Source organism: Onthophagus taurus, chromosome 7 (genome assembly GCF_036711975.1).
Source record: "Onthophagus taurus isolate NC chromosome 7, IU_Otau_3.0, whole genome shotgun sequence".
In the NCBI taxonomy this organism is placed as follows: Eukaryota; Metazoa; Arthropoda; class Insecta; order Coleoptera; family Scarabaeidae; genus Onthophagus; species Onthophagus taurus.
Window position 1 is genome coordinate 3,641,660 of NC_091972.1, and position 16,047 is coordinate 3,657,706.

Consider the following 16,047-nt stretch of genomic DNA (forward strand, 5'->3'; position numbering starts at 1 on the left):
GAATTGAAATTTCGCCAACGAGGTCTAAGAGGATGTCTACAAAATATTCATATCATTTGGGTTAAACGAAGCCTTGATACTAGTTTTTTTATTAATCATGTTGAGAAAACACGTCAATATAGCAACACTGTAGACGGGGAAACTACATGTTGTATAGAGACTAGAAATGCTAATCTGTGGCAAATGCATTGGAGTGGCAAGGAACACATTGAACCTCAAAATAATATGGTCGCAATCATAGTACACAAAATATTAAACAATCATGTAAAATCATACGACAGAATACTTAAACTAACTCTATTCCAAGAACTTGCATGTCGTCCAAGTCTACAGGGTGTTACAAAAGTCTGGTAGCAGACATGAAATTTGGCATAAATTTTATTCAACCATTACCAAACAACAATGTGTAATCAAGGTTCGAAGTATCCATCCTTCGCCTTCACACAGCCTCGCAAACGCTTGGGGAAGCAACAACCTTGTCCCACAGCTCCTCCCATGCCTTCTGAAAGGCGTGCATGAGACTGTTGAAATACCTGTGAAGACTAGCACAGGAATCACACCGAAAAGTCGATGAGGTTCCAATCGACTAGGCCAGTAAAATAGGTCCGGCACCATTGTTGAACCATCATAACCTTGTGTACGGACACTGAGTCCTGTTGGAACATCCAGGGGCATTCGTTCTAACGACTCTTGGAATTGTGGCGCACCATGTTCCGGACATGCTTGACCATGCTGGGAGTTTTTGATCTTCTACTTATCAACGATTCTTGATGCTACTGGTCAAATGATCAACCTTGTATGCAACAACGACTTCTCATCATGACCAACGATTTGGAAACACAAATGATAGAGGTGTGCGCTTATTTCAGTTTGTAATAGGAAATAGACTAGTAACAGCTACTACACTTTTCAAGCACCACCCCCGATGGTTATCAATATGGACAAGCCTAGATGATAAATACAAAAATCAAATTGACCCGATTATGTCGAAAAAATTGTAATTTTTTATTTTACGTCATAGCTTTATAATTCACACTTCTTTTCTGGGTAGGACGAATACAGCTATTTTGTTATTTTAATTCATTCAACATTTGGGTTAATTTATCTATAACATATGGCTAAAGATACAAAAAATAATCATAACGGTTATTGGAACAACTTTTTTATATTTTAATGACATATCTTTCTTTGTGGGCGAAATGCAAAAATGAACAATTTTTTTATCAATATCATTTGAAAATTCCACAAATTACCATTTTACGTCATAGTTTTATAAATGATCCTTTTTTTTTATTGGAATGGGTTTACATTATCTATATTTTTTTGTGTAGGAGGAATACAAATATTTGTTATTTGTTTGTTCAACATTCGTATTAGTTTATCTATAATTTAAGGCTAAAAATACAAAAATTAATCATAACGGTTATTAAAACAACTTTTTTGTATTTTAATTACACTAATATCTCTCTTTATGGGAAAAATGCAAAAATTAACAATATTTTTATCAATATCATTTGAAAATTCAATAAATCCCCGGTGTTATTAACATATTATTCCAATCTCATAACTTTTCTACACATTTTTAAAGTCTAATGCCAAATAACGTATATTTTACATCACATTCAAATTCCAATGTTATTTTAATTAATTAATTCTCCTTAAATCTCAATTTTTTTATTTCTATGATTAAAATCTTAATTATTACGATTTGATCTTGTGGAATGATTAAAAGAAAATGAAAAACGAATTACACGAGTGCAAGACGGTGTGACTTTTTCCCCACTATAATTTTTATCGTCCGTGGGGCCACAGAGTTAAGAATGTCTTCCTTGAATATTTTTACCACGGGATTCCGCCTCTCTGTCGGCAAACACCTCTTTAGTCGCGCGCCTCTAAGTCCGCCAAGAAAACGAAACTTACCTGATCGGGTAGTGAAGTGAACCATTTTTTAATCAAGTGCAAGTGAAGTTTTCTTTTTGTTTCAATATTAATTTGACCGTGTATGGCGCAACATCCAATAAACTCAACTCACCTCAACTGGTGAGTTTCCACTTTCCATTTTTCGCATAATTTTCCACCATAAACTAAATAGAACGAAATAAAAATTCGCAAACGAAAGCTAAATTATAGTCGAAGAAATCGAATACCATTTGGGATTAAAATTAACTTTCGATTATATAGTTTAAATAATTTATTGATTCTTTTTTCTTTTTGATTTTAGATTTCTTAATGACTACTTTATTAATGATCACATCCGGGTAAGTTTTTTTTTTATATTTTTCTTTTGCATTTATCTACACAACTCACACTTTTAGATTAATATTTTCAAAATATATTTCAATTGAATTCTTTAACGACAATTAGCAGCTTTTCACTTAATTAATAATTAAAAGGAACGTTGAAATGTCGTGTGAAACGTGTATTGTAATTTTTTTGATAATTTATTAAGCAACTTAATTTAATATTAGAGCCAAAACTGTCCGGGTTGTCTTAAAAAACGAATTACGACATGTCGTTAAACTTCCTGATGAGGACGTCGAGGTAGAAAAACGTTGCAATTTTAACACGGTAATAAATTGTTGTGTGGGTAACAATTTTGGCGAAGAGATGGCAATAAAGATTTTTTTCAGTATTTCGGCAATTACCAAGAGGGAAAAAAACGGGTTTTTAAGGTGATATCATTACAGATGTAATCTGAATGGGCAAGTTGCATTTTCTTGGGAGTCTGATGTACAATCTTAACAACGTTATATGTCGGTGCAACAAAGAAAGTTGCCGCAGATCTCGTGTGTTAGAAACACCTCTTCAAAAGTAAATAAAACATCATAAGTCAACAGGTAACTGTGTTTCCACGTGCGGTACGTGAAAAACGATTAGGTGTAAAATTGCATAAGACATTTACGAGTGTAGGTATACTGACGTTTACGACACATAAAGTGGTACTACTTCATGATTATTTGTTTTTGTATACCTTACTTAAAAATCGACCGAAAACTTTGGCTTTATTAATTAGATTGCGCGACAAGAAAAAATTAATGAAATACAAACAGCAATTTATAATTTTAATTTTCGTTTTCAAATCAAATAACTAATGGCATAAGTAGAAAATAAGAAGTATTAACGAACCGAAAAGGAAAAATTAACTGTCGAGATATTAAATAAATCAACTTTGAGTTGTCATAACACCGATACGGGAGTAAATGAGTTAGAAAAAAGTCTTCGCAAATGAGATAATCAGTGATTTATAGAGTTGGTTAGGCAACGCTCCGGTCTATCTTCACTAAAAAGCATTACTTCTTAACGGTTCTTGTAATTAATAATAATCAACAGCTGCGTTATGTAAATTTTCATGCTCTAATCTTTGAAAATATGGAAATATTCAAATCCTTCTTTATGGGGGTTATAACAAATAAGAATTTTGTAATGATTCAAAGATATTCCTTGAACTTAATTTGTGACTTTATGAATACATCTTCAGATGTATGTAATAAAAGAATTGAAGTTAAGAAAGGATCTTGATTGTCAAAATTATAAATGTTCTTCTTTTTTGTTGTGTTAACATAAGACGAGACGTGCGAGCAGTGTTCAGGTTTCGCGATTGCGTGGCCTTATTTGTCTGCCGAAAAGATGTTTGGTACGACCGAGAGGAAACCAAAAAAAATGTAATAATACTAAAATGGACTACATAAACTTCTAGAAAATGCTTGGTACTGAAACAGTTTTAGAAACATTTGATGGGCACTATCGAATAAAAACTGTCGAATAATTCGATAGTTAGTAAGTATTCGAATAATTCGATTGTTGTTACCAACTATTCGAATATTCGATTAGTTATGAACACTATAGAATAATTCGATTGTTGTCAAGTATTCGAATACATCGATGTTATAGAATTTATTCGAATGTTTGAATAACTATCATAATATTCGTTGATTTCTGAAACAGATTATCAAGCAAACGAATAAATAAAATGAAAATATAATTATTTTCATTTTAGTCGAATGCAAGTTATTCATTCAGCTGTTCTAGAAGAATCGCTGATCATACAATGAACAGTCGTCTGATAGTTGACTGAGACTCAAAGTAATGAGTTGAATCAAGTGAGGGAAACTATGGACAGTATAGACATAATAAGCTTTTTGGCGTGCATTATAATTCAGTAATAATTAATTTTATAAATAGTACACGTTAAATAATTTATTTATAAAACAAATACACTATTCTAGTAAAAATGTATGACAAAAATGACAAATATACAGGGTGTCTTAGCGAGACCGGTCATTAGACGCTTCTGTGGTTCTGGCCAAAATAAAAAATTGAGAATTCAGACTTAAGTATTATCAATTACGTTCTCTTCGTCTAAAATATTTTCAGATTTCTAGCACTTCCGGTAATACCGGAAGTCGCCAGCTACTTTACTTTTTTAAATGGAACACCCTGTATATTTTTACATATTTGGATTTGTCTGTTTTGAAGGTTTATAAATAACTTTACTTTTTGCAACTTGATTCGGCCGTTCTCGAGTTATTCGATTTTTTCTAGAAAAATCTGCTCCAGCGGACATTTGTTCAAAAAATCATAGGACACTCGATTTTTCAGATATCAATTTAGGATTCAGAACATGCTTAAACAACATGATGGAGTATGTTTTGGTGCCAAGAACGGCTGTCTAGATCGTTTGGTCACTTTACTATTACACGTTAACTTTTCGAAATTTGGTAGCACCATAACTTCATTTTTTTAAATGGCACCCCCCATATTTTATTACTTAGTCGTCTTCAGCGTCTCATTTTACATCTTTTATACTCCATAATCTATGCCTAACATTAATAGTTTGAGAAATAATTAGGGTTTTTTGAAAAATGCTCACATATATCGATATTAACCTAGTGTGCCATGGAAAACAAATGTGTAATGACTTATTGACAAACGTCAAAGTCTGATTTACGTTGTTTGATGCTTGTGAGTCTAAAACCAGTTAAAATGGATATTAATAACGTAAATAATGTTTATACAAATAAAGAAATCCATAATTTATTTTTTGTGCACAAAAACTGCGACAAAGTTCTTAGTAGAACTTGCAGAATGTTTAATGAAAATTATCCGCATTTACCTCCGATGACAAAAGATAAATTTAGAAGAATAGAAGCAAATTTTTTGCATTTTGGACGAATTAATCACTGAACAAAAAATGTAGTAGATAATGCAACGGAAGAGGTGAATGCCATGGCTTATTTCGAGCCCAGTCCTAACACCTCAATTCGAGCTGCCAAAGAAGATCTAGGAATCATACTACGAACTTTGTTACTTTCGTTATTGTTATCGATTTTAACTCTTTTCTGTGCTAATATTAAGAGACATAACAGATAATTATTTGCTCACATGCTTCAAGTGACGTAAACAAGTGAGTCTTTGACAAGAACTCATTGAGAAGGCTTGCTTTTCATGGCACACTAGGCTAAATATCCATATGATATGTGTGCATTTTTCAAAAAACCCTAATTATCTCCTAAACTATTAATGTTAGGTATGGGACATATGGGATATAAAAGATGTAGAATGAGACGCCGAAGACGAATAAGTAATAAAATATGGGGGGTGCCATTTAAAAAAATGAAGTTATGGTACTTCCAAATTTTGAAAAGTTAACGTGCCATAGTAAAGTGACCAAACGTTCTAGACAGCCGTTTTCGGCACCAAAACATACTCCATCATGTTGTTTAAGCATATTTTCAATCCTAAATTGATATCCCAAAAATTGAGTGTTCTCTGATTTTTTGAACAAATGTCTGCTGGAGCAGATTTTTCTAGAAAAATTCGAATAACTCGAGAACGGCCGAATCAAATTGCAAGAAGTAAACTTATTTATAAACCATGAATACAGACAAATCCAAATATATAAAAATATACAGAGTGTTCCATTTAAAAAAATTAAGTAGGTGGCGACTTCCGGTATAACCGGAAGTGCAAGAAATCTGAAAATATTTTAGTCGAAGAGATCGTAATTGATAATACTTAAGTCTGAATTCTCAAATTTTATTTTCGCCAGAACCCTAGAAACGTCTAATGACCGGTCTTGCTGAGACACCCTGTATTAATTAAACAAATTTATATTACTATTTAAAAAAATAATCATGTCGAGGTTCTTCCCAGAGTGTCTGTTTCGGCGTTCATTTATAATTTGTCCAGCTTTGGAAAATACTCGTTCTGAAGGAACTGAGGTAGCTGGAATGCATGAATATCTTTTATGCAGTTGATATATTTCAGGAAGTACACTTTTGTAGCGCTTCCAAAATTCAATCGGATTTTGAGTTCGTGCTACAAGCGAGATCTCTAAATATTGTGTAACCATCAATGCTGCAGTCGTGCATGGTGTTGAAATACTTTTTAAAGTGACAATTTCTTGATCAAAGTGTGACCAAATGTTTTCCTTATCATCAGTATTGTCAGTTGTAGTTTCTATGGTCTGTTTTTCAATTGTCTCACCTTTATTTTGTAAAATAGAGGATATTTCTTCAATAATTAATTTTTGAACTATGTCACCTTTTTCTGCAACACTAAAAGCTGTTTTTTTAAATCTAGGATCTAAAAACGTTGCTTTTGAGCAAAGTAAATTTGTTTCTAAGATCCCAAGTCGTGTTCTAACATTATCTTGTAAAACAAGTTTTAAAGATTCTGCACTGGTCGTTTTAGGAATGCGGCTTTTTAGCGAATGCTGTAGACATTTTATAAGAGGAATAATTAAAGACATTGTTATATATTTTTCGCCTGATAATTCAATATTTTTTCAAATGGCTTCAAAATGGATACCACATCTATCAGCAGATCCCATTCTGTTGCTGTAATAAATTCTGGAGCTCTTGGTAGCGATGTAATGGCGGCTGATAATGGGTCTTTAATCGCTAATAGTCTTTCTGCCATAATTAAAGTAGAGTTCCATCTAGTAGATACATCTTGTTTTACTTTTAATTCAGAGTATAGCATTTGTTTTTGCATGCTTTTTAATTTTTCACATGCCACTGTGCTGTGCTTAAAATGAGCTACCAATGCTCTACATTTTTTTATTAATCGCATTACTGGTTCGGTTGACTTTAGAGCATCTGTTACACATAAATTTAAAGTATGCGCAATACATGGATGGTGTTCTTTTTGAAGCTGCCCAATTATGGTATTTTTTATATTAGCACCGTTGTCGCTAACAATGCTAATTATTTTATAGTCAATTTCCCAAACATTAAAAATTTCTGATAAAGCAGACGCAATGTTTACACCAGTATGGGCTTCCGGTATTTCTTTAGTTGCCAAAACAGCATTATGTATAAAGTCGTCGTAAAAAAAGTGACTAGTTACTGTCAAATACGCTTTATTGCTGTCCGAAGTTCATATATCAGTAGTTACAGCGACATGATCAACTTTTGCTAACAATATTTTTACTTTTTCGCAAATTTGATTATATGTGTTAGGTAATATTTTCGAAGATAACAATTTTCTAGTTGGTGATTTGTATAGTGGCTGTAACTTTTTAGAATATGCCAGAAACCCAGGATTTTCTACAATTGATAAAGGCTGGTAATTAATTACTATCATTTTAAATAAACTTTGATCTACACTGTTGGAAATAATTCACGAGCACACCCTGTATAATCTGAACGCGTGAAGATAACTCCATAATATTTGCGGAGCACAAAGGTTTACTGTAGACGAGTTTATTCAGGGAGTTTCGAGTTGTTCCGTCGCGGCATTGTTGTCTGAGCCACCCTTCCAAGTGGAACATTCCGTCGCTATGGAGATCGAAGTGGATGGAAAATACCGGTCGTTTTTAGTGTGGTGTGAGGAACCACATTGTTATCGTACTCTGTGCGCAATGGATGGGCGATCGCGTTACTTAAGCGAGTTTGAGCGAGGAATGTTTGTGGGTATGCACATTGAGGGTGTATCGTTCTGTGAAATTGCGCGTCGTCTCGAGCGATCGTTATCGGCATTGCAACGGGCATGGCGAGAATGGTCTGAGGTAGGACATAGGTACCTTCAGCCGCGGCCGGGACGGCCCTGCGCGTCCCCAGCACACGAGGATCGCGCTCTTGTGCTCAGCGCTTTAGCGTCGTGTGTGTCCTCCTCAAGACAACTTGGAGCTGTTTTGCCACCGGCATGGGAAGGCGCACTCACTACGCCAACTGTCCGCCGTACAGTTCGCGTAGTTTGGTAGATAGTGGACTGCGAGCGCGTCGTGCCATACAGCGGATTCCAGTAACACCCGAGCACCGCAGCATACGTCACGAGTGGGTCGACGCTAGGCATTAGTAGGTTGCCGAGTAGAGGGACATTTTGTTTTCCGACGAATCAAGATTCGAATTGAGCACCGGTGATGCGCGAATTTTAGTTCGTCGGAGCCGTGGTGATCGTCTACTCGAGCAGTATGTGCAAGAACGCCCTATCCACCGACAACCGAGCATTATGGTATGGGGTGCGATTACATATGGTGGACGTACACGTCTGCTGCGTGTATAGCAGATCATGACGGGTCAACGATACGTAGATGAGGTGCTACGGTCAGTTGTGCTTCCTTACGTTCGGCGGCTCCCAGGTCTGCTATACATGCACGACAACCTACGACAGCACATCGGGCGTGTTGTACAGACCTTTGTGGAAGAGCACCATATACGAATGCTTCCATGGCTAGCTCGGTTTCCGCATCTGAATCCGATCGAACATGTTTGGGACATGACTGGTCGGAGACTTCTACGTTATCCGGCTTCCTTGGCTAACGTTGAGGAGCTATGGAGGTGAGTTGAGGTGGCATGGTTGGCCATCCCCCTCGCTACAATACAGCGACTTATAGACTCCATGCCACGTCGTGTAGCGATGGTACGCGTTGTTCACGGGGGATACTCTCGCTATTGATGTTTCTCCTCCCAGCAGAGTTATGCCGCTCTCCATGTGAGAGTAAGTTACACTACTTTAGTACTACTTCCATACCAAATTTTATTGCGCTAGACACACGCGTTCAGATTATACAGGGTGTGCTCGTGAATTATTTCCAACAGTGTATTTGATCATTTTCAATTTCCGATAACTCGGTTTTTTTATTCGTAACACACAGTTTCATTTTTCGACTTCGTTTTTTGCAATTAATGGAGTCTATTGTATATGTGGATTTACTGCTTTGTTCTTGAAGTTGAGACTGCATTAATGTGGATGGTAGTTGCTGATCTTGAGTTGATGTTGACGGCTCATTATTATGTCGATCTCCGAATTGTTGGAATTCATCTTGTTTATTTAATTTATCTATTTCAAAATACCCAGGGTGTTTGCGCCTTAAATGGTCGCGGATGTTGGATGTGAATTTAACTTTAAAAGTTAAGCGTATTGAAACTTCATATATTGTGTATGCAAAGCTGTTAAGATAATAAGTTAATCTCATTTAATTTTTTTGTAAGATCCACAAGAAAACTTCAAAATCTTCAACCAGATTGAATTAAACTATGGTTGGTAAGATGTTATTAAAACGTTTGTGTTAAATTTTAGAAACGTTTGTTTTATGAATGAAGATGTGGTTTATTATTATACGATGTTAGTTTACGTGGTTATAAAACTTTTGTACCAACCCATAAAGTAAAATACAATAAGTATTTTCCTATCAAGAAGTTCAAATAAGATGGCTTTATATTCGCGGTAAACCAATGGGTTGAATAGGTTTCCAGTCACTACTATATTCTTATTATACTGTACACGCTCAACGGTGGTCGACCCTTTAAAAATAAAATGTTTAAATCCCTTTTTTTACGATTATAACTTACACCTTTTGTTCACGGCTATATTAACGTAAATTTTTTGCATTAAAAGAAAAAATGTTTTGAACTTGCACCGCAATAAAAAGTTTACGTTAGCTTTTATACGACTTCTATAGAAAATAAGAGGGTACTCAACAGTACCATACACACGGTGGGGAGTTATATAATTCGTAGTTTCACTGTCGATAGTAGAAGAAAATATGAGTTATACGATGTACTGGGAACTATACGTGCTTCATAGAAGCAAACATCGTTTACAATAGCCATGAATAATGGACGGGAACCAATTAAAAAGCCGCCGTTAAAGCTGCCTATTCGACGATGAGTCTCCTGTTTAAATACTTGTGTGTGTGTCAATCGTTTTTCAAGAGGTATCTTTCTATTATCTGCTTTTCATACGTCAATATTTTCCTTTTATTCTTTCTAATACAAAAGAACTAATCGAAGCGCGAGTGTTATTGAAAAGAAAAGGAATAATTTCGACGATTGTTATATTCTTTAGAGGAAGATAAAAAGTGTGAGATTGATTTATTTTAATTGCTGACACAAACAAGAAAGAATATTTGTATGATTCTCAATAAACAGTTATTTCTCCGGTCTTGTACAAACAACAAAAATTTAAAAATAATCGTTAAATTAAAATTATGGCTAAATATATCGATATACTTATAACATAAACAGTTATTTTCGTCATATTGTTCAAATTAATGGTTTCACGCTACATAAACTTTTAAGAGACCCATCAAAAACAAATATAATTAGCACATCTTGACAAATTTAATGATTTCGTTATGTGTTAAGAATTATTTCTGTCGGTCGCAATTATTGTAAATTCCCTTAAGAAACACCAGTTTATAGCTAGGACGTCGTAAGTCTTATTATCATAATCTAGCGTGGCACGTGTACGCTACGTGACAACGTCTGAAACGTGTGTTCTTGACTTTGTGGTCACGGTTGATTAAATACGACTTCATCTTTATCAAAGTCTCTCTCTGTTTTTGAACAGTAACCGCCAGATTTTACTGCATACAGAACATTCCAAGAGACCGTATATTATAAGAATTATTTTTTTTGTAAAACATTTCATTATGTGAGTATGGGTATCTCTACAACCACAGGAGTTGAACGGTTTGTGAAATTAAGGTGCAGCCATCAACCAACCTAAACCAACCAAACCCAAACCTATCTTGATTACAGTTATAATTGAATTCTACTTGATTATGTTACTGTTTTCAAACTGTCTTAGAATTGTATATAACAATTTAAATTTTGTAGTGACAATTTTAAACATAGAAAAATATTTGACACCTCATGTGTTATAAATGAAACTTAAATGAACTTGATAAGGATCTATAAATCCTTTTTAAATCATCGCTGTATAGAATTTATTGCATATCAATGTCAATTTTTTTTTTAAATATTTGATTCGATTACTAATATTCATTCGGATTACATCACGCGTTTATAACAGAATAATAACCGGATAGCATAAGGGGTAATAATAGGTAATTCGTGTTTGTAACTAAACTTAGTCATGCGAAAATAAATCCAATGTAATGCTCGAGCTGTGGAGATAACAGTAAATTATATAAATTATTACGTATGAGGAATGTGGTATTTATAAATTTTATTATGTATTAGAAGATGAAAAGTAATTGGTTATTGTAATGCATCAAAAATTTAAAAAAATATTTTAATAAAGTGAAATGAAGTTAATAATACATGTTTAAGCAACTAATTATACAGGATGATTTATTAGCTCAAACTTTGATATACGATAGCTAATCCAATTACCAAAGAAAAAACAATTAATGAATATATTTCCTATTTCAATTATTTACGAAATTATAGGCCTGCAAAGAATTCGACAATTCTTCAATGGAGTAATATGCTCTACGCAATAAAACATCCTTAATCCTAGTTACAAAAACTTTAAATGTTAAATTCCTATAACTACCAGGCAGACTATTAAAAAGTTTTACTCCATAATAATTATAGGCGTTCTTAGATCTGGTTAGTCTCAATGCATCATGTCGGATGTCACCCCCCTCCTAGTTTTGTAATTGTAAAAATCACCTTTTTTTTTTTAATTGACAATTAAGTAACATTGTAAATTTCAAACATTCAAAGATATACAGGTGTCTCACGTAACTGGTTCGTTAAAACTTTTGTAGGTTCCACTATTCGTAGAGGTTTGAAATTTTGGTAGCATGGGTTGTTCATTCTAAACATTCAATCTAAAATATTTTCAAGATGGCCACCACTTTCGGTTTTCTACCGGAAGTAGACCACAACTTCGTTATTTTAAATAGAATGCTATAGTTTTTATTACACCTTTCAATTATACATAAAAAAATATGTTGACTTTCATAAAAGTTGTTGGTACCTAGCATTTTTAGTTTTCGAGTTATTTTGATTTTAAGCTTTTTTTGGCAAATTTCACCATGCTCTTTAAAAGCCCATATCTCAGTTAACGTTCATTAAAAAAAACCTCTAAATTGGCGCGATTACTCTTCAGATGTTGTCAAATAGATTGTCATTTCTTGTATCAAAGTATCTTATACAGGGTGGTCAAAAATTGAATTACCGTTTCTCCATATTCAATGGCTAGAAAGTCGAAAATTTTAAATGGAATGTCCCGTATTTTTTTACCCTATCAGAAAGGGAATTTAATTCTCTACAAATTCCATTCCAAGCATTCCTATATCTATTTATTGTAGTTTCCCTGATATTGGGAAATTAATCAAAGCATGCACGGAATGCGGGAAAACATTTGATTTTTTTATTAGAAGGCCATGGAATTTTGACAGTTTTTGGTCAATTTTGATCACGAGTGAAAGTCGTTGTATATCATGGCAAATTAATCCAACGCCGATATTTTAAATTTGTTTTATATTCATGGCGAATGTAATAAATTTCTATGTTTTCTATGTCTGATTTTGATTAATTTTCCAATATCAGGGAAACTACAATAAATACGTATAGGAATGTTTATAGATAATTTGTAGAGAATTAAATTCCCTTTCTGGTAGGGTAAAGAAATATGGGGTGTTCCATTTAAAATTTTCGACTTTCTCGCAATTGAATATTGAGAAACGAAAATTCAATTTTTGACCAGCCTGTATAAGATTCTCTGATACAACAAATGACAATCTATTTGGCAGCATCTGTAGAGTAGTCGTGCCAATGCAGAGCTTTTTTGAATGATCGTTAGCTGAGATATGGGCTTTTAAAGACCATGGTTAAATTTGTCAAAAAACACTTAAAATCAAAATAACTCGAAAACAAAAAACGCTAGGTACCAACAACTTTTATCAAAGTCAACATATTTTTTTACGTATAATTGAAAGGTGTAATAAAAACTATAGTATTCCATTTAAAATAACGAAGTTGTGGTCTACTTCCGGTAGACCGCAAGGGGTGGCCATCTTGAAAATATTTTAGATCGAAAGTTTAGAATGAACAACCCATGCTACCAAAATTTCAAACCACTCCGAATAGTGGAACCTTAAAAAGTTCTAACGAACCAGTTACGTGAGACACCTGTATAATGAAGGCAGCGTTAAAATTTTTAAATTGATAGAAGAAGAGCGGCAGTCTTCAGTATAGTTTAATTTGGCGATATTTTTAATGGCTCTTCTTTGTATACTAAATAATCTTTACATGCAATACCTCCGTAGAAGAAAATTCAGAAAGACGTCTTAACAAAAAGGCTGTGGAGCTTAAACGAGAAGCTAAAGCTTCGCCATAAAAACTCCAGGTAAGTCCGGGGTCAACATGCACGCCCAAAAATCTGAAACTATCATCAGAATCCATACTTTTATCTGTGTGCTTTAGTGAAAAGGTCTGTTTTATCATTATTCAACGTTAGCTGATCACTTGTAAACCAATGTCTAGCCGAAATGGACATTAAATTATTATTTTCGGTAGCTTTTGCTTTTTAGATGAATGTTTATTTAACAAACTTGTGTCGTCTGTATACAAAATTGATTTTTCAGAATTCAAAAATGAAGGCAAGTCATTTATATACATTAAAAATAAGATAGGACCCAAGGGGAACCCCACTATCAATAATCCCAGGGTTAGATACCAAAGAGTTAAATTTAACAAATTGTTTTCTATTTGTAAGATAGGATGACAAAAGTTTACATGCCTATGGGGCGACATACACAATCAAAAGCTTTTGTGAGATCTAAGAAATTTGATTCGGTGTATTTTGAAGTCTCGAAACCATCGACTACATACTCAATAAAGCTTTGTATAGCTGTAGCGGTAGACTTTCCTTTCTAAAACCAAATTGTTGTTTATTAAAAATATTATTATCTTCAAAATATTTGATTAATTGATTTTTTAATAGTTTTTCAAAAATTTTTGACAGTACAGGTAATATACTAATCGGTCTGTAGTTCAAAGCCTCATTAATATCACCTTTTTTGACTAACGGTAAGACATTTGCAATCTCAAATTCGCCAGGAAAGTAGCCAGCGGATAGACACTGGTTAAACAAAGCAGTCAATACTGGAATCAGACAATTTTTAACTTTTTTTTTAACATTGAATTAAAACGTTGAATTTAGACCAAACAAGACCAGATAAAATATTTATTATTAGCACAATTAACATGTTCAATAAATAATGACAAAGAATCAGCACCACCATTAAGTTGTTCAGCATCTAAATTACTATCCATTTCGTTGACTCTTTGAGGGGCTTTATTAATATTGATTATTTTCCAAATAGCAGAAGTCTGATTTGTGTGATTCAAAATAAATTTGTCATTGGCATTTCTTTTAGCTTGACTAACTGCTAACTTATAAGATTTACGATATTTGTTACGTTCAGCAAGTGTGTACGAATTTTTATTGAATCTGTATAGATCACAAAGAAAACTAAGTTTTTCTTTATGTTGTTTAAGTTCCTAATTCTAATCATTCTAACTCGGCTGAAAAACTCTTTAATTCGTCGTTGCGAAGAATGTATTTTAGCAGAAGGAGGCTACTTTGAACAATATTTGTAATATTTATGTTTTAAAAAAAATGTAGCAGTTAATTATGATATAAAAATTAACACTGTAAAATGTTATAATTTTGTAAATAAGTGAAATAGGACATATGTTCATTAACATTTTTTTTTGGTGATTGGATTAGCTATCATATGTCAAAGTTTGATGGTGAGCTAATAAATCACCCTGTATATTAATTAATTAGAGTAACAGAATTCTACATGAAGATCATTTATTGATTTTTAGTATAATCTTAATCACTTACCCTCTTTTCAATTTCTCAAAAGATCTTTTCAATTTATTATAGAAAGTGGAAAATTATCCTTCTAGCGAAACTGATTAAAGTTAAAATCAAGAATCCACCAATTTTATGTAACAAATTTTACACCGTAATTTAAAATTTTTCTGTGAGAAGATATTGAAAAGGAGCGTTTAACCTATTAATTTAATGAAAAAAAATAAACCAAGTTAATTAACTTTTCTTTAAATTTATATCCTTATATTTATAAATGCTAACTGTAATTTTTTAATAATTAATTTATTATTCGTTTTAGAAGGTTTAATTATAGAAATTAATTAAAATCGGTCTTCAAAAATAATAATAATAATAAATGATTCGAATTAAATTACCTTTTTTTCATAACAATCACTAAAGACACAGACATAATTAAACATAAATTATAATAACCTAATACGTAATATCAAAACCACAATATGTAACATAGTAAACACAGAGTATTAATGAAAGAGTGCTTCTTGAATTTATCGATGTGTTTGTGGTTATTTTTTAATATGATTATAATTAACCAGAAGAAATAAATGAAACAATCTTTCTTACCTAATAAAAACTGCCGTCCATTTAAATTACATAAAATGTTATCTTCTTATCATGTTGATATACAAAAAATTCTCATTAATCAACAGAACAGTACACATCAAAAACCCTTTTTGCAGTTCACCACTCATAAAATTCGTTACGGCTTAAAGCCATATAACGCGACTAGCGAATTTAATGTCACATAAAGGCCGTAGTTTGAGTGCTGGAATGCAGGCATAAAAGAACCGATATAGTAAAAATTAACAGCTAAATTGGAAGGACGATAAAAAAGATTGTGTAAATCAATTATTTGTCGTGTACAACGAGGGAAAAACTTTTTTTAATGACCAATTTATTCGGGCATAGCTCAGTTTATATCCATGATTGTAAAAAGTTAAAAAAATTACGACTCAATATAATGTTGTTTAATTTTAATCA

General features: G+C 33.0%; 1 protein-coding gene across 7 annotated transcripts in view; it reads left to right on the forward strand.

Moving 5' to 3' along the window:
• LOC111420849 (shavenoid) overlaps positions 1 to 16,047 on the forward strand; it is a 372,982-nt gene that overhangs the window by 64,232 nt on the left and 292,703 nt on the right. For 5 of the 7 annotated variants that reach the window (XR_011641225.1, XM_071198256.1, XM_071198259.1 and 2 more), the window contains exon 2: positions 2,222 to 2,258. The exons of 1 other annotated variant lie outside the window; for it this stretch is intronic. The gene's annotated coding sequence lies outside the window, so the exon portion shown is untranslated. Of the gene's footprint in view, positions 1 to 1,889; positions 2,041 to 2,221; positions 2,259 to 16,047 lie in introns of those variants that run through there. One more of the 7 variants, XM_071198257.1, reaches the window with a different exon arrangement.